Raw genomic sequence first — 18,932 nt, forward strand, 5'->3', positions numbered from 1 at the left:
TGCCCACCGTATTGGAAATGGCAGATGGAGGAAAGGATCCTTCAGGCTGGGCAGTGGGGAAGGTCACTCAGGCATCCAGAAACCTTCCTCAGAACCTGTCTTTGAATTAAATCTCAACTCATATCTTCCAGAAGCCTGAGGTGAGATGTCTGGCCGTGTTGCTAGTGCCGTCGCCCTCAAGAAGCCAAACAGGCTCTCAGAGTCTCTCAGGCCCTGCCCCCGGACGTGGCCCCGCCCCAGAGCATGCTGGGCAGGACCTCCCCATAGATCCCTCCCATTGCCAATGTATTCCTCCAGAGGATTCTGAGCTCTGCTTGGTGTTTCCAGCTGTGATGAGGTAAATGTAGTCTTGGTCCTCTGGAAAAGTAGATAATTAAGGCAGATAGTCCACACATGTGAAAGTGTTGTGACTTGGAAAGGGTGGGCAGATCCCAGGTTGGGAGGATTAAGGAAAGCATTGAGGGAAACCTTTCAGTATGGTGGGAAGGAAGGAGGAAAGAAGAGATGGAGGATCTCATTTTGGTTTTGGTTTTGTTTTGTTTTTGAAGTTTTTATGAAGAAAAGTTCCCATCTGATGACTTCTCTGTTTCCCTCTGGTGGTCCAGCACATATGATCAATGAGCGAGGAGTGTGGACAAGGTGTAGGAAAGTGGAATTGTTTTGAGAACTTAGGCAAGCGAGTTGACTGAGAAAACAATCACAGAAGCTCCCCCGAGACAGGGCCTCTGTTTGTTGCCTCCACTGGGTGTCCCAAGTGCTTGGAAGAGCGTCTGGCACATGGTAACACAGGAGGAATGACTGGATTCTGAGGCAGTGGTGGAGCTGAGCAACAGATGTAGAACAGAAGTTTATGGGGCACAAACACACTTGTGTGATTTTATCCAAGAGGAAGCAGGCCCTTATTTGAAGGCAGTTCTAAAACAGGCAGAGTTGGATTTTGCTAGACAGGACGAATGAAAGAAGGGGGTAGGCTGTTTAGAGCAGAGCAGTATATTTAGGTTTAGGATTAAATGATGCCCCATGAAGTTTTCCTTGGAGAGGGAGGAAATGAAGACAAAGGTTGTCAGGTAAGCAGGGGAAAGTACGGAGGGGCTTGTAGTTCCTGAATAGGTTGAGGCATTAGCATGCTGAGGGCAGAAGCTGAGAGGATAAAGGGAGGAATGTCAGACTGTATTTTTTCAGAACACACAAGTGTTGCTGGTGATAAGTTCTAGGATATGGCCATAACTGAACTGGAATGAAGGTAAAGGACTCTAAGATGAGAAGGAGCAGACAGTGAGAGATCAGATCATTGGATGGTCTATCTGCATGGATGTTGGGGCCTCTGATTGATTCCTTCCCCTTTGAGTTCCTTTCCTGTCCTCCACAGAATTGGCATTTCCTCTAACTCTAACCTTCAGTCCATGGCATGACTCTGGACAAGAAGGCAGAAATGGGGTGGTGAGAGAGAGGGTTGAAGTAGACATCCGTTTTGTTTTTGTTTTTATTTTGACACTCAGCATTCACTCACCTTCTAAAAATAGTCCTTCTTTTGCCCTCTGGGGATCTAACCCCGTTGTCAGTTTCAGTCCATGTGAAGTGGAGCTGTTTATCACTAACGCTCTTACTTTAAAGGAGGGCATTGAAGTCAGGCTTGGCCAAAAAGATTGGTCCATGCTTTTGGCAACAGTGATTGGTCAGGGATGGGCATGTGACCCAACAGGAAACAATAAGGCACAGTGGGACTTTTGAAGGGACTAGTGGGAGAAACAACCCATTTTTAGCTGCGCTTTTAGTTTGGAAGATGTAGCTACGAACTTGCCAGACAGACTTACAAGGTAGCCAGTCCAGAATCTAGAGCAGAGAAATGGATAGAAACTGAAACTTGATGACATCAGCTGAGCCCCAATATGAATCCTCCTGCGTGAGGGCAGCCTTACTCCCAGACCTTTTTCAGGTGCCTGAGTCAACAGATCCTGTTTTTAAAGTCAGTTGAATTGCGCTTGCTATCATTTACATCCAAAGAATCCCTCACAGCGTAAGGGGGCTCTCCATCCCTGGCTCCCTCTTCTGTGCTAGCACTCTGAATATATATTACCTTCTCTGTCCTTCAGGTCGTGCCGTTCTATAAAAGAGGGTAAAGAAACCTACTTCAAAGCATTGTAAAGTTTAAATGGGATAATATACATAAAAAGCATAAATTTGTTTCACAACATTGAAGTACAATAAGCAGTACTTAATTTTTCTAAATTAAATCTGGCTCAAAGACCCCATTTTAAAGGGTAGGAAGATATGCAATATTAGTCATTAATGGGAGCTTTTTGCCTATTTAGTTAAGTATTCACCATCAAATATGTAGGTAAGAGCCTGTGATCTTGAGTCCATCTTGGTTGCCCCTGGGACTTTCATTGCCCAAGCCCTTCAGGCCCATTGAAAGGCCAGTGGCTGCACAGCCTCTGTGCTAAGTGTGAGCAATGCCGTGTCTTGCGACAGCTCTCAAGATGATGGGGCTTGATGATTAGTCATCTCAGCATCATCACTTCATCCCTTAAAACATTGTGCTGTCTCCTAGAGGACTTCCACACAGAACCCGTCCACCTAAGGGACTCATCTCTACATCCTGATTCTCAGGGTCTTGGAGCCACTGCTACCTTTAGGCAACTCTCCTTCTCTCACCCCAGCACTTGTGTCAACCCCTATCTCCTCTCTCCTTGGAGCAGCCAGCTAAAGTCTCCTCCCACATGAGGGTCTGGACAGGACTGTACAACAGGTATCTCACAACTTCTGCTTGGGTTCAGGAAACATGAAAGCCATTAATAACTCCTGAACCCAGAAGCCCAGAACTTCCTGTAAGACAAATGAGGAAAGGTAACTTTTATTCCTTCTGGAATCCCCTCAGGTGGAGGGTAGAAACAGCATTATCCTGCTTCAAATGAAGGTTGCCTCAAGCTGGGCAAGAATCCCTGCAAAGGAAAATTACCTACTCTTGTCAGCCCAACCCCCTCCCACAGTGAAGCATTGCTAAACTTGCATAATACTCAGTTCCTTCTCTACCTCCTGGCCCCCATAGAAGGAAGGAACAGACCCCGAGTCTCCTGGGAGAGATAGGGAGGCAGCCTCCACAAATCTCTGAGCTTCCACTTGGCCTCCCTAAGGAAGACCAAACGTGTCCTTGTGACCCCAGGAAAATAGCCTAAATTAGGCTCTGATCCAGGGCCAATGGAAGTTCCAGAGGAAAGGCCTCAAGAGGAGCCCCGGGGCCAGCCCCGTGGCCAAGTGGTTAAGTTCGCACGCTCCGCATTGGCGGCCCAGGGTTTCACTGGTTCGGATCCTGGGTGTGGACGTGGCACTGCTCCTCAGGCCACATTGAGGCGGCGTCCCACATGCCACAACTAGAGGGACCCACAACTGAAATATACAACTATGTACTGAGGGGATTTGTGGAGAAACAAAGAAGGAGAAGATTGGCAACAGTTGTTAGCTCAGGTGCCAATCTTTTAAAAAAAAAAAGAGAGAGAGAAGAGCCCCTTCTCATAGCCTGGGCCCCTTCATTGTGGCTGCAGATTACGGCACAGTTCTGAGTGTTAATCCATGTGAAGGCTGCCTCAAGAAAGCTGATTCCCTTAGGCAGCACCTGGTACCAGAGAAATTCACAGTGCCTGAAGCTGAGATCTGGGGTTCCCATACCCAAGCCACATCAAGGTACCAGTCAATTCATGCATTTTATTCGCCCTGACATTAGGTTTGGAGTGTGGGCTTGAGGGTATAAAAATTCAGGTAACCCATTCCCATCACATTCTATGTCACTGAAAATTCTTCAGGTGCCACAGAGTACCATGTAAATGAGACCCCCACCCCCACCCCCCACGCCCCCCAAGCTGCACAGCACTGATCTCTGGGTATAAGCAGCAAGCCCATGAAATCTAGAGAAATTCCTCCTCATCTCTCCAGTCACTGTTCAGCTAATACGTTTTCCTTCTTTTGGTAAGAGTCCTGCTTTCCCATAGGAACTGGAATCTGGGAGAAAGGAAAACAGTACTAGAAGCAGAACAAGAGTGTGGGATCACTCCTGGGTGGTACTGTCACCTCATTTGGACAGTTCACTGCCTAGATGTGCTGAGTGTGCAAATTCTGTCTCGTTGCCTCATCCAGTGTTTCTCTGAATAGAAGCAAATATCTGGGCACCAGGTATGACTTGTCTTGTGACCCCAGCCAGTAAGTCAGCCCTTTTGAGCCACCACCTCTCCCTTGGTTAGAAGCTCTTTGGCAATGGGTTCGTGGAAAACATCCCAGAATGGGAGCTACATGCTGAATTCCCTAGTACTGGCTTTGCCATCGATTGTGTGATCCATTCTCTGATGTTCAAGCTGTGAGAAGCAAATTTGAAATGATGGATGTGCTATATTAAATATACCAATAAGAGCAGAAGTTAAACCTTGCAAGCTGTAGGGTTTGCTTCCTCGATAAGCCTGGCTATCTCTATGGGAACTGAAGGTTGCTTCTTTAGGCCTATAGTCGGGGAGCTAGAGCAGAGTGGAGATTTGGTGGCGAAGCGAGGATGAGCCGTCTTGCTCCTAATTTTTCCTCCCCTCTAAGTCTGAATACTGGCAGTGGTGAGGCAGGTGGTTCTAAGGGCTCCTTTCACTTTACCGTTCATGATGACCCCACACCGCCTTTACCTCCATGCCACCTTTCCCTGCTTCTTTGGATGCTTCAATCTCTTTGATGTTTTTCTTACCAGACGTTTCTCCGCTTAGCCATTAAACAGCTTTACCTTTGATGACGTGGATATGGATGAGCACAAGGATCCACTTGGTCCCTTTGGTCACTTTTGCTTCAGTGAACTCAGTGGGATGTCCAAGAAGAAACCCTTGTGTTAGGAAGAGTTCTAAGAAGGTTTCAAAGATCCCTTCTTTTGCTAGTCACACCCTTGTATAAACTGCTCCCCTTGAGTGTAAGCTGGACCTCGTGATTTGCTTCTGACTAATAGAATAAGGGAAAGGTGATGGGATATCATTTCCCTCGTTAGTTTACAAGATTGTGACTTCTGTCTTGCTAGCAGACTCTCTCCTGGCTTTGATGAAGCAAGCTGCCATGTTGGAGAGGCCTACATGACAAGGAACTGAAGGTTGCCTCCGGCCAACTCCAGCCAACGGCCATCCAGGAATTGAGGCTCTCAGTCCAACAGGCCTTGAGGAACTGCATCCAGCCAGCAGCTATAGAAGTGAGCAAAGAAGTGTGTATTTCCCCAGTCAAGCCTTCAGCTGAGACCCCAGCCCCAGCTGCCACCTTAATTGCAGCCTTGTGAGAGACCTTGGAGCAGAGAACCCAGGTAGGCCTTGCCTAGATCCCTCACCAACAGAAACTATGAATTAATAAATACTTGGTTTTTTAAGCCACTAACTTTTGGGGTATTTGTTATATAGTAACTAACACACCCCTAAATTACTGTAACCTTGGTGTAAGATGTAGCATGGCTGGGAAGGCAGGCACCAAATGAGAGGACAACCTCCTTGACAACATTCCTGGAGACACTGTCTTCAATCTCGAAGACTATCCCAAGTTCTCTTAGCTGCAGTGGTATCATTGTGCTCCCCCCAGCCCTGATTAGTCTCCAGGAGGTGAGGCCTAGGTAAGGTAGTGCTGGGTGGAGTGGATGGCCAGGATGTGGGGTGTTAATCTGTCTGGAAGGGACATTTTGAGCTCGAAGTGACCCTCAGGGATCATGAGGTGTGATGATAAGGTCATTCTTCCCCTCCTCATTTTTTCTTTCCTTTTCCACTCACTCCACCATTCCTTTTTCCCTACTCGTTGTCTCCTTTTGCCCCAAATTCTGGGTGGCTGCCTGACGACCATTCCTACAAATGATAGCCAGGTGATCTCTTGGTCTTGCAATAATTCTACCAAGCTGGGCATCCTGAGGAAGTTTCCCTCGGGAGCGTCTCTGCCCTTTCCTTGAGGTGTCCTCACATGCAGGGAGACCTCATTGTTGAGCTCAGAATGTGCCTTCCAGACAGATTACCACCCCACATATAACAGATTCTTCGGTGGGACCCACCCAGTTCCTGGACCCTGCCCTGGCCACTCCAGTGTCCACAATCGCAAAACCCACCCATACGCACACCTGCACTGACTGCTCACCTGTGAGATACTCAGGAATCAGCAACTTTTTCTAAATGAAGGTAAGTTACCGTTTTCAGGAAAATATTCATATCTCTGGTCCTTTTCAGAGCTGCAAGGTCTCTCCTCCCGTCTGCTCCAGGAAGGGTAGAGGAAGGGGAAGGGTGAACTGCCCCCCATTTTCGTTAGGGTCAGCTGAGGCGTGGGGACGCGGCCCACCACCCAGACCTCCTGAGGGAGAGAAAGGCTCTTAGGAGCAGGTGACATTCATTCCTCACCAAGAGATCCAAGAGCAACATTTCCCCCTGCCACTCACCTCAGGGCCTAAACACCCCCACACTTCCAATTCCAAAACTTTCTGAGGCAACAAGGGGAAATTCTGGCTGTATCCTTCCAGAGGAACGCATCCCACCCTGCAGCTGTGTATAGTTCAGGATAGTGAGGGAGCAGATGGAAAGACAAGTTGAGCCAAGTTCTGGACTTGAAGGGTTCTTCTCATTTTGAGAAGGCCCGGAAGTTTTTAGAGTAAACTTTTTGTACTTTTTATGAAAAAGTAAAGTGTTTTAAGTACAGGACATGTGAGTAAGGTCAAATACAGGACCCAAGATAAGACTGAGAAAGCCACTGTCAGGCCCCCTACAAGGGACTGGTCATCTTGCAGAAACCAAATGAGGAAATCAGTCAGAGCTGACTTCCCTCCTTCCTTTCCCTGAGCATAAGCGCTGGGAACCCCAAACCCACTCCCCCAAAGCACCACACAGAGAACACTACTCTCTCCTAGCAGAAACATTTATTGAGGACGATCAGTATCCTTGGTTGTGCTAACCATGGTTCTCATCAGAGGATGTGTTCTCGTGAAAACGGCAATGCTTTCTCAACAAGGACTGAATGATTTCTTTGGGGACATTTTTCCTCCCTGGAAGTGTTGGAGAAGCATTTCCTGTTTGAATAGAAGAGTCAGATCTCTGAACACAGTGCTTTCATTAGAGGTGAGGGTGGCCGGAGGGACGTGGCATACATCATGCATGCAGGTGGGTCTTGGATGGGGCACAGACTCCCTTTAGGGTGGGGAAGGGGGTTGACTCTGGCATAAATGCTGGTCCTTGAAGGCCACAACTTTCCAGGGCTGTCTGATCCTGTCTCTTTTCTGTCTAACCCTTGTACGAAAACTCTTGTCAGGAGGGACAGCATCTTGGCTGCAGGATGTGGTCCTTGCCCATTCCCCTGGCTGTGGGTCAGAGAGAGCCCCGTAGTTGGAGGGATGTCCCTCGTCAGGCTCTACCTGGGCCTGCAGTTCCCCCTTCTGCTGACTTCACTCTGCAGCCTCAGGTTCGTATCTCCATGCCGGTTTCTCCTCTAGGATCTTCCCGATGGCTGCCATGAGCTCATGAGCTTCAGGAGGCCCACAGCTCACGAGAGCTGCACTTTGAGCTGGGTCTCGGAGCGGTGCAAAGGTTGACGTGAACTTGGCTTTTTGCTGGAGACTTTCCTGCCCTGTGATTTTTTTCTTGGAATTAATCCACTGAAAAAACTGCCTCATTTTTTTTCTGAAGTAACTTTCAGGAGGAAACTGTTCATTCTGTGACAGATACGGGAAAGTGCCCTCTAATTCTCTGTCCTCAATAGAGTGGCTCTTCTTTCTGGCTTTAGACGTCCCAACTCCTGAATCCTCGCTTCCACATTCTCCTGCTCTGGAGTCCAGAGGTCTCACTGTCTTTGCAGCTGGTGGGAAATTCCTATCCTGGCATTTCCATGAGACATGCTTAGAGGCCCAGGGTTCCCGCCAATCCCCATTGTCCTCCAAGTGGACTTGCAGCACCTGGGAAGCTCCCATGTCCCCACTGGAGACGCTCTGGGACTGAGTCAGTGAGGAGTCGGAAGGCAAGCTATCTGAAGTAAGGGATATGTCAGCGGGAGAGCCTTTAGGCTGGCTATGTTCCCTGCTCTTCAATTGAAACTTCAACTCGGTAAGGAGCTGTTTTTTAATGTCTGATGGCTTGGAATCTTGGGGAACTGGTATTTTTGGTGAGGGACATTGACTGGTCAGGGTAGTTTCTACTTTGCTCACATTGATATTTACCATTTGGGAGCTTCCCAACTTGTTGGTTGTCAAGATGTCACAAGATTGTGATGTAAGAACGCACAGCTCCTCAGCCTTGAATATCTCCCTGAAGTTCATGGTGGACGTGGAAAAATGTTTTCAATTCTTCTCCACCATCTTTTGGCCCTGAATCATGTCCTCTCTATCACTGGAACTCACATTCTCATCCCTTGGCACATGTCCAGCCCCAGCTTGCCTTGTGGGCACCTCTCGGCTGCATCTGTTATTGTCTAGTGCAGTCTTACTCTGACTCACTTTGTCTATAAAGCTGTGTGTGAGGATCTCTGAAGTCTGTCTGCCATGCTCGATTGACTGGATGTCCTTGGCAAGCTCCCGGTCGCTATCAGAGTGGGATGGTTTTAGGGCCCCCTGTCCTTCGTTGCCCGCAGATGAGGTAGCAGGGAGTGGAAGATCCAGGATGGGGACTGAATTCGTTGTTTGCACCTTATTTCCCTGAAAACTTTTAGAGCTTCCCTCAAGGGGCTTGGAAACCTCAAATTCCTTTCCCTTACTTGGAGTCTTATTTCGTTTGTCACCTATGTCTTGACCCCCTCTTATTACTTACAGAACAATCATTTTATTCTATTTTTCCCTTTTTCTCCTCCCTTCCATTTTTAAAATCATGTTGTTTTTAGAAAACAAAATTGGTATTTTATTTTTCCACCCTTGTAACCATCTTTATTTTACTTAGACATCTACAACTTAATGTATTTCACGCTCACCATCATAATGCTTTTTGAATTTTGCCCCAGTTGACACTCAGCCAATTTTTGAGTCCCAGTCTGTCTAAGTGGAGTTGCCTTTCCTCCAAACCCCTATTGTAAGGGTGGGTATGTGTGCAGTCCATGGTGAGACCCCCATATATCTGTAACCTGGTGCATAGTCTGGGACTCACCTCTGGTTCATGAGCTGCAGATGTTCTGGGGGAGACCAACCATGGCTCCACCAAGGCCGTGAATATCAGAGGCGGCACTTCCATCCTGATAGGTGAACTGTACACATTAAGGGCAAGATCTTGTATATTCCTATTAAGCATAGATGGACGGAAGGCAGCAAGATCACCTTCCCAAAGAGGGGGATGCCATGCCTGATGACCTCCCTGCAGATAGTGTTTAGTATTCAAAGAACAGCCCAGTGCCTTTTTGGAATAAGGCATCAGTGTGCTGTGCAGTGCCTGGATCAGCCTCAAGGTGGTGATGCCTGGATCAGATTGAGGAGGGGGCGGGGGGAACAGGACAGGGTCACCATATGGATGATGATGTGGCATAAAGCTTTGTTCTACCAGCAAGGTCCTTCTTTCCCCTCTTCATTTTTTCTTTCCTCCTGGCTTACTCCAAGTCATCTTTTCCTTACTCTCAGCTTTATTTTATCCTGGGAGGTAGGTGGCTACTTGGTCAACATTGTTACTACTGGCAGCTGAGTGATGCTTTTGCTCTGCAACAAAATATCATTTGGCAGTCTGAAGAAATACCTACAGAGGGGAACCACTTCCCCCAGGTGCCTTTCCAGTAGGGAAACCTCAGTGTAAAGTTTAAAGTATTCTTCCCTAACACATTAATATGACTCACATGACAGATTCTTAAGGCGTGTCTGTGCTGTTGCTAGCCCCTCCCCCACCAGCCCAGGATCCACTGCAGCAATACCCTCCCCCACCCCCCAAATCCCATTTAGGGTTCACCCCCTGTGGGGTCCTCTGGTCACTGACCTCTAAATCATGATGAAGCCGCTGTTTTTTCTTCATTGTTGTTTTATGAATTGCATACCTATTCTTGACCCTCTTCGGATAGAGAACACCTGTCTTCCCTACTCTCTGAAGGATGTAAAACATTCAGTGAGCGGAAGGTGTGGGCTGCTCTACACTTTCGTTAAGGCTAAGCGAAGAGGCAGGAGGCAGAGCCCACCTCCTCAAACTTCATCAGGGAGGAAATGGGGTTTTGGGGGCACGTGATATCGCTTTGTCAACAAGAGCTGCAGAGCACTGGTGACCTTTCAGAAGCCAGAGGAATCAATCAGTAAGAGCTGAACTCACTCCTCCTTTTCCCTAAGCACAAGCCCTGAGTTACCTGAAACCCATGCCCCCAACACAGGACACAGAAAAGACATCACTATTATTAGAGAATCATTTATTGGGGAGAATTAATATTCTCCACGAGAAGGAATTATTTTGTGGTGGGAAATTTTCCGCTCTCGAAACGCTGGAAAAGCGTTTTCTGTTGACGTAGAGACGGATCCCTAAACATAGTGCCTTTAGCAGTGGTGAGAACAGCTGGAGGCCCCTGGGCCGGCTTGACGCCTGCAGGTGGAGCTTGGATGGGGCACATGCTCCCTGCGGGGCACAGATAAGGGACGCTTCTGATCCAATAGCTGATCTTTAAGCGCCACGACTTTCTGAGGGTGTCTGTTGTGGTCTCTGATCCGTCTAGAACATGTAGGATAATTCTGGCCAGCAAAGACAACTTCTTGGTGGCAGGACTTGGCCTTTGGCACTTTACAGGAGGGAGCCCTGTAGTTGGAAGGATGCCCCTGGACGGGCTCTGCCTGGGCCTGCTCTTCTGCCTTCTGCTCAGTTTTCACAAACTTCCTCAGGGAAGGAAGGGGCTCTTGAGGGCGGGTGACCTCTGTTGCACACCGCTGCCCCAGTTTCTCCACTGGGAACTTCCCAGGGACCGTCCTGGTCTTCTGAGCCGTGGTGGTCCCAGTAACGGCAGCTCTCCCTTTAACCAGGCCTCTGCTCTGTGCAGATGATATGGGGCGGCCCTTTTCCGGGGGATGGTCTTGCTTTTTGCCTTTTGTCCCAGGACGAAGCCATTGAAAAATGTTGTTCAGCTTTTTTCTGAACAGACTTTCAGGAGGAGGCTGTGCCTTCTGTGATGAGGTCTGGGAAGACTTGCTCCCAAGCGTCTCCTCTGATGCTGTGATCTGAGTAGGGAAACTCTTTCTTGTAGGTTGGGATGTCCCCAACCCTGCATCCCCTCCACCAAGCTCTTCTTTGTTGGGGCCCGGAGGGCTCAGTCTCATTGTAGCTGGTGGGAATTTCTTATCCTCGGACCTCTTTAGGTCTTTCTTAGGGACCCAAGGCTCCTGCCGCTGCTGTCTGCTGATCCCACTGTCCTCCAGATGGACACGCAGCACCTGGGAAGCTCCCATGTCCCCACTGGAGACACCGTGGGCATGAGTCAGTGAGGCCTTGTAAGTCAAGCTCTCTGAGGCAGGGGACCTGTCAGTGTGTTGGCCTTGGACCTGGCTCTGATTCCTCCTCTCTAGTTTTGACTTTAATTCCCCAAACAGATGTTCCTTAAGATCCGATGACTTTGGGTCTTGGGGAACTTGTCTTTTTGGTGCAGGGCTTTCAATGGTCCCAGTAATTTCTATTTTACTGTGATTCTCACGTATCATTTGGGAGCTTCCTGGCTTGCTGGTTGTCAACACACTACCAGTTTTTGACTGCAGAGCATTGAGCTCCTTGGCCCTGAATATGTCCCTGGCCGTGTTGTACATGGAAAAGGGTTCCGACTTCATCTTTTTGTCCTGTCGCCCTTCTCTTCTATCACTGGAACTCACTCTCTCATCTTTTGTCTCAGGTTTGGCACCAGCTTGCCTTGCAGGCAGCTCTGGGGGGCATCTGTTGCCTAGTTGAGTAAAGTTCTGACTCGTTTTGCCTGTGATGCCACATGTGACAGGCAGATGAGTCTGCCTGGCACCCTTACTCCTCTGAACAACCTCTGCAATCTCTTGGTTGATACCAGAGGGTGATTGTCTCGGCACCCCTTGTCCTTCCCTGCCCATAGGTGATGTAGCAGGGCAAAGACGATCCAGGACCAGGGCTGAATTTGTTGTTTCCGCTTTTTCTTGAAGAACAGATTTAGAGCTTCCTCTGTGGGGCTCGAAGCCCTCGGATTTGGAGTCGACTTCCAAAGTTGGGTTATTTGAGGGGGGCCAGTAGAAATAGGGCAAGGACTGGGATGCAGCATCTTCCAATTTAAACGCCTGTATGGATTCAAGGACCCTGCAGGGCAGGCCCCACTCCATCCTCATACGGAAACTTTTAATATGGGTTTCCATCATCTGTTGTGCACTGGAATCAATGAAGCAAAGCTCCTGGAAGGTATTCAGGGAGGAGTCCCCACCCACTGAAGGTGGCAAACTCCTCTGAGTTATTTGGGTGCGTGGTTTGTCAGAAAGCAGCAATGTCTGCTTGCTAGCATGCCATGAACTGCGCACCGTCCCAGGGAGCCGAGCCTCACTGATTTCCTCAAACTTCTTGCTCAAATGTGCTTTCAGGACATTTTCAAGTTGCTTCTGATCTAGACTTTCCTCCAAGGCCCTTGAAGCTTTCCCTGACAGACTTGCCATGTGACTATTTAGGTCTTTCTCAGAGTCATATGCCGGATCCTTATCTGAAGAGCTCTCTGGGTCACTCAACAGATGAGCTTTTGGGCCGTTCTCTGGGCTATGCCCCTGATCCTTCCCCATCTCCTTCTCTACCTGAAGCAGTTCTGAACCCCTCTCATGGAAGCTTTTGGATTGGCTCAATCCAACATTTAGATCTTTGTTCACCGAGATCCGTGAGAGTCCACGATTGCTTTCTGACTTAGCTATCTCTGAGAAATCTCTTGGAGGCATCATCAGTGACAGACACTCACAGATCCTGCGGGGCAGGCCCCACCGGTGTTGGATGAGCCTCTTTCGAAGGTGATGTTCCAGTTTCTTCCTCAGCTCATCACTGAGAGGAAACTCTACGGGAAGGGTGGAGATGGAGGCATGGGCCTGGGAGGCCTGATGGTAAGGAAAGTTGGGAGCTGAAGAACAAAATTCTTCCTGAGATCTTTGGACTACAGAGGGGGAACCCCACAAACTTTCCTGTTGCTTCTGCAACACTTTCCATTCCAGTTGTTGAATTTCAGATGAGGTGAGAGACTCTGATTCATCCGGGGGTCTATGGTAACACACTCCACAGATCCTTCTCTGGGGTAGAGGACCAGATGGTAGGATTGGGAGTGGGGATTTAAGGTGGGCCTGGGACTTGACCTGAGTGAGAGGTAGGGGCTGGGATTGGGGCAGGGTTTGAGGCAAGGGTTGGGGCTGGATCTCAGGCAAGGATGGAGGTGGGCGATGGAGAGGTACTGGGGATTCTTGGCCCATGGAGGCATTTGAGATGGTATTGAAAAGGAAGATTGTGGTGCAGTCACGTGAGTCACGGATAGCAGAGGGCAAGGACTCGCTGTGCAGAGATGGGAGACCCCAGAAGAGCTGCATACATTTTTCCTGTAAATGGTCCTCCAAGATTTTAGGATATGGGGGCTGCTCATGCATGTGCAGCTCCTTTGGTTTGCCTGCACTGCTCCAGAAAGGAAGGGAGAATGCTGAGTCACACTCATCAGCATTTGACTCTGACATTTTCCCCGAAGGATTTAGTTGGTGGCCTGGCCTAAGTTGTTTTGGAAAAGAGCCCTTCTCCTTCTCCTTTTCCTTCCACATCAGGAAATCACTCCTCTTTCGGACTTGTCTCTCCAGGAGTGCCAGGACATGAGGGCTGAGAAATGAGAGGTTACCAGGCTCTATAAGGTTAGCTGTAGGGTGTCTCTCCAGAGAGGACTCTGGAGAATGGAGGGCAAGAAACTCTCGATTAAAATCACGTGGTGCCAAGGTGGAAGGTGCTAAGAACAAGTCTTTGGCACAAGCTTGCCACCAGGATAATTCTGAAATTGACAGGCTTGAATGGTCAGTGCCTCTGATTGTTGGGACATAAGTGGACAACCCACCAGGGCTATCTGGAGATGAGTTCTCTGGAACAGACTTCAATAAGATGGAAACCAATTTAGATTGAGTCACAGTTAAAGGGTGGTCTGTCGGTGGTGAGACAGACAGGCTTGGTGGTGCGTGACGACAAGCCAGTGAGTCATTGGGATTCATTATCTGGGGCAAATTTGGTAAGGGGTTAATATCTTGGGAAAGGGTGCGGTCAAGAGAGAAGATCGTATTCAGAGACAGAGTGGCCTCTGGTTGGAGAATAGGACCCGTTGCCTGGGTGTCATGTGGTGGGAGAGGGGGAAGGGCAATGGGTTGGGGTGGGGAATGGTCTGCTGGGAATTTGGACTCCAAGGGAGGAATAGGCTCTGGTGGCATAGAGTGACCCGGTGGTGAGGGTGAAAGAAAGTCAGCTAAGGGTGTCATTGGGTTAGGTGAGAGAACGGAGGGGGGCGGTGGGGAAGGGTCAGGTGGAGGGGATGGTGTTAGGTCTCCTGGAGGGACTTCTGAGAAGGCAGAGGACAGAGTGAATGATGACTCAGTCCCAGAAGCTGTGGAAGCCATAGAGGACACAGAGGCAGTATCATCTTCCAGGTCCTCCAGGAACAGCAGCCGATTGATTTCAGCAGTTGTGCTATTACACACCTCACAGGAGGGGTCTGGGCATAATAGTTGACGAATGCGGGTGGTATCGAGAGGCCGGCCTAGGGGCCTGCGGGAGACAGGAAGTAGAAAACTGTAGCCAGGACCAGAACAAGGAAAGGAGGACCTGCTGGCCTGTCAGGGGAGGGGCCACCTGAAGCCTGCTGCCCCTTCACAATGCCCCACATCTATGACTTCACCATACACTCAGCAGCCCTCACCCCAAGGCCTTCATTCACATACCCGTTCCTATGGCAAACCCCTCCCATGACTACTGCAGGCTGTACTGAATCCCTGGAATTGCAGAGAACATGTCAAAGAGGGATCAGGAAAGAAAAGACTAGTCACCTTTTCAGAATAGAAATTAGCCTCCTTTTCTCCTCTGTTTCCCTCTGGTAGTTTCTCCAACCTGGGAAACCAGAAGAGTGAATTACATGTAATAAAGGTAGAAGCATAGGTGTTACACGGGAGTCCCTTTATGGGAGACCCTTGGGATATTAACGGGATATTAACTCTGAAAGCCCCAAGAATCAGTAGATGTGGTCAAACGGTCAATGATAATATTAATAAGGTTCACATGTGTTTGTTGCTTCATTTATAAAGTACTGTCACATACATTATCCCATGGGATGTTCAAAACCACCATGTGAGGAACATAGGTCAATGGTTACCTCAAAGAGGAGTCTGATCATCCAGGAAGTCAACGTAGTTTCACAAGGTCAGGACACAGAAGTTCTGACTCTTGGTGTCTCCCACGGCAACCCACTGGGCAACACCCATTGTCCAGGCCCATCACTGCTTCATGCCCAGAGCTGGGCAGAGCAGGAATCTGAGAAATGTCTCGGGTTCTGACTACCTTCCCATGAGCCTTTCCTCTGAGGCCTCTATTTTCTGAGAGGGACTCTATCTAGCGACTGACATCCTCAGAGACCATGGACCTGGGACCTCATGGAGAGGACAGGATGTGTCACCCTTGGAGAGCTCAGGTGGGATAGGTGGAACCTTACCACTTGATGTTCCACCTTTTCTTCTCCTCTTGGCTCTGCCCTGACGCTGAGAACAAAAAGAAAAGAATGAGGAGCGAGGACTTAGTTGGCTTGATCCTCTCTCTAGGAAACTCAGATATTCATCCAAGATTAATGTCACTCTCTATTTTTATTACTAGCACTTTGTGTTCTTTCCCTTTCTGAATTTCTAAAGGTGATAAGATACTTTCAATTTTTCCTTCTTTGAAAAACTCGAAGGAGGATTTTTGGCTAGAGTCCACACTTGATATTCTCAGTCAGAAGTCCTCTGCTCAAGGAGGGCATAGACTCTGAGGCCCCCAGTCACATCTGTGCTTCCTCAGATAGGACCCTGTATCCTGGGACAGAGCTCACACTCCAGTGTCTGCTCAGAGGCTCAGCCCTGCTCTCCTGATCTGCCCAGTACAAAGGACGGTTTGGTCGAATGACGCCCGTCATGGGAATGTGACTCGTGATCCAGTGTTGGGAACAGTGTTCTCCTACACAGATCCCAAACTCTCTAAATAACCTAATGCAGGGCCGTGAAATCAGTGATGGGATTTTATCCGGGAATCCTCCACCACACCCAGATGGTCTGTGAGTTTTAAATGGGAAACAGTCCCAGCTGAACCCCTAGTCCTGCCTGGCCTATTCCCCTAGAAGGATGATGTTCTATCCTCTATTCAGACTTGCCATCTTAGGAGTCTCTCTGGACCAACTCATTTAAAAATGTGGGACTAGAAATGGAAACAACAATAAAAAATCCCTGTTGGTGGCTTGCCCAGGGATCCTTACCTTTTGGTAGATTTTGGTTTTCCACAAGGTTGGTAAAGATGGAATCCCCACCAGGAAGCACAGGAACAGAAGAAGCAACCACAACCCACACACGATGCTGAGGTTATAGTCACTATCTAAGAATGTTGAGCAGATGCTCAAAAACAACTCCATATGGCTATTCAGAAATGAGAGAACATTCCATTGACTGAACTCCATTTTCTGAATCGCAAGGCTGCCTGAGGCAACTGAGCTCTGAGAGTGTCCGCACTTGCCTATAATCCCAGGCCTGCATCACAGAGCACTGAAGAGTCACAAAGGGTTTCAGAGGGTGGGGGAGGGGACATGAAGAGGGTGTGCCCATGGCCCCTTCCTCACACCAGCCCAGCTGATCTCTCCATCCATCCTGGGCCCTCCAGGTCCCTCTGCCCTACCCTGCCATCCTATTTTCCAACTCTGTCCGTTCATGAAATCATACAATTACATTAATGAAATTTTCTGCCTGTTCCACCTGTACTCCAGATATTACCTGGGCCCCCTTTACTGTTTGGAGAGCTTGACTTTGGTTTCACCAATTCCACTGCCTCGAAAGTCTGAAATGCTCCCTGGAATTTTTGCTTGTACCCAGACATTTACACTCAGAATCATATATGTCCTCAAATCCATCTTTCCTTTAGAATGTTTTTGCCTTACATGAACCCTGATATAGAACTTAAAGTTCTTCTTTACTCATTTGGTTTTGTGAATGTTGAATAACAAATTTTAGTTTTTTGCTTCAGTCAGCCTTTACCATCTTCAGCCAGTGGGGCTGACTCAAATAATTGAAATGAGTAATTCATTATTCAACACTCACAAGACTAAAATCAGTACAGGCGTACCTCACTTAATGAAAGGGAAATGTTTAGAGAAATGCATCATTAGGCACTTTCACTGTTGTGTGAACATCACACAGTGTACTTACACAAACCTAAGTGGTAGAGCCTACTACACACCTAGGCTATGTGGTGCTACCCGTATGGGACCACTGTCATATATGTGGTCCATCAGTGACCGAAACATCGTTAATATTGTTACGTGGTGCGTGACTGTGGTGGATGACAATGACAAAACGGAATACCATTTTCAAGGCTTCTAAAATGGAGCTGGGAGGCCATTAAGGAAGTGGGGCTTATGCTTGTACACCACATCCACCACCAGATGTTAACTGAACTTTTGAGCTTTACCTGACAGCAGAGGTCACATCTTGAAGTGTTTCCTCATTCCAAGAAGGGACAGTCTGCCTAGGACCAACTATGTTCTGGCAAGTCAGCTCACCCCATGCCAGAACCAGTCAGTAACTGTTCACTGTAGACCTTTGTAAGCCTGTGTCCTTTCCTTTTATCTACCCCTGCCTCCTTTGTCTTCCTAGGAGCACATTTGAGCTTCTACTCGAATCTACATCTCCTGAATTGCAATTCTTGAGACCCCAAATAAACTTTTTGGTTCTTTTGCAGTTTATGCCTCTTATTTGCTGACTTTATATGGTGACAGAAGTGGGATCCCTAGCTACTGACCTTCAATTCTGGTGCCACTTCACAGACACAAGCAAGGTGCCTGCAAAGAATCTTTTGTGCTCTGTCGTCTCCTCCTGGTGGCTCTGGTTCCTGGTGGTAAGTCCTCCTGGGCCTGGACCTCCCATTTTTGGTAGAGGTCCAGACTCTTTCTGTAGGCGTCCTTTGATACTGGTTCTGGCCATCCTTCCGTTGTCAGCTTTGTTAGAAACTTCTGTTTCTTTCACTCCTTTTTTGGGCCTTTGATCCTTTGGTAAGTTCATACAGATGAGAAATCCATTTTCTAAGAGGACCACCAAAGAACAGCCCCACTCTGGGACTCCTGCTGGTTTTGTCTTTAAAGAATACAGACCTTCTACATGTAGATTTTTGTCCCACTGGGCTCAGATTACTCAGGGTGATTTAAGGCTTCACTGGCCTAAATGGGGCTCCCTTGAAATTCCTAAATTGGTTTATCTGTGCACTCAATTGGAAAAAGCCTATCAAACCAAACAAATAAAATGGGAAACTTTTTAAAATTGGTATCTTGAGGCCTCTAAATGAAACACTGAAAAGGACACTTCCTTGCAAGCCATAACAATGTCATAACTAAGAATTTCAAATGATTAAATGTAAATGCCATCGATAAAAGAATATTAACTCCTCCTGTATTCGTCAGGGTTCTCTGGAGAACCAAGGAGATTATATATATATAATATATATTAATATTGATATATAATAGAATATATAATCCATTGTATCTATATTTAAATTCATTTATTTAGTTCTATAAATTACATATATACACTCAAAATTTATATATGAAAGAAACTTTGGCCTCACCCTTAACTGCCTAAAAGAATTTAAGACAGAAGGCCTGTTCCAGGAAGGAGCTGTCAACGTAGGGAACTCTAGATGTGGTAGAGAAGAAGGTACCTAGCCGGGCCCATTTTACACAAGTTCTCTCTCATTTGTTTAGAGATGGCCCAGCAAACATTTGGTTTTCTGTCTCCTTGTGAATTGGCTTCCTCCTCT

At 47.9% G+C, this 18,932-nt stretch overlaps 2 long non-coding RNA genes across 5 annotated transcripts in view; one reads left to right on the forward strand and one right to left on the reverse strand.

The window, feature by feature from the left end:
* LOC138922853 (uncharacterized) overlaps positions 1–18,932 on the forward strand; it is a 50,583-nt gene that overhangs the window by 25,184 nt on the left and 6,467 nt on the right. For all 4 annotated transcript variants that reach the window (XR_011436014.1, XR_011436015.1, XR_011436016.1 and 1 more), the window contains exons 10-12: positions 132–337; positions 5,039–5,311; positions 17,862–18,017. This is a non-coding gene — a long non-coding RNA (uncharacterized lncRNA). The remainder of the gene's footprint in view (positions 1–131; positions 338–5,038; positions 5,312–17,861; positions 18,018–18,932) is intronic.
* Positions 10,307–17,865, reverse strand: LOC138922855 (uncharacterized). The gene is made up of 4 exons (XR_011436018.1): positions 16,390–17,865; positions 15,598–15,643; positions 14,939–14,999; positions 10,307–14,660 (listed from the first exon to the last, which is right to left on the reverse strand). It is a non-coding gene; the product is annotated as an uncharacterized lncRNA (long non-coding RNA).

Source organism: Equus caballus, unplaced genomic scaffold (genome assembly GCF_041296265.1).
Source record: "Equus caballus isolate H_3958 breed thoroughbred unplaced genomic scaffold, TB-T2T haplotype1-0000016, whole genome shotgun sequence".
Lineage (NCBI taxonomy): Eukaryota > Metazoa > Chordata > Mammalia > Perissodactyla > Equidae > Equus > Equus caballus.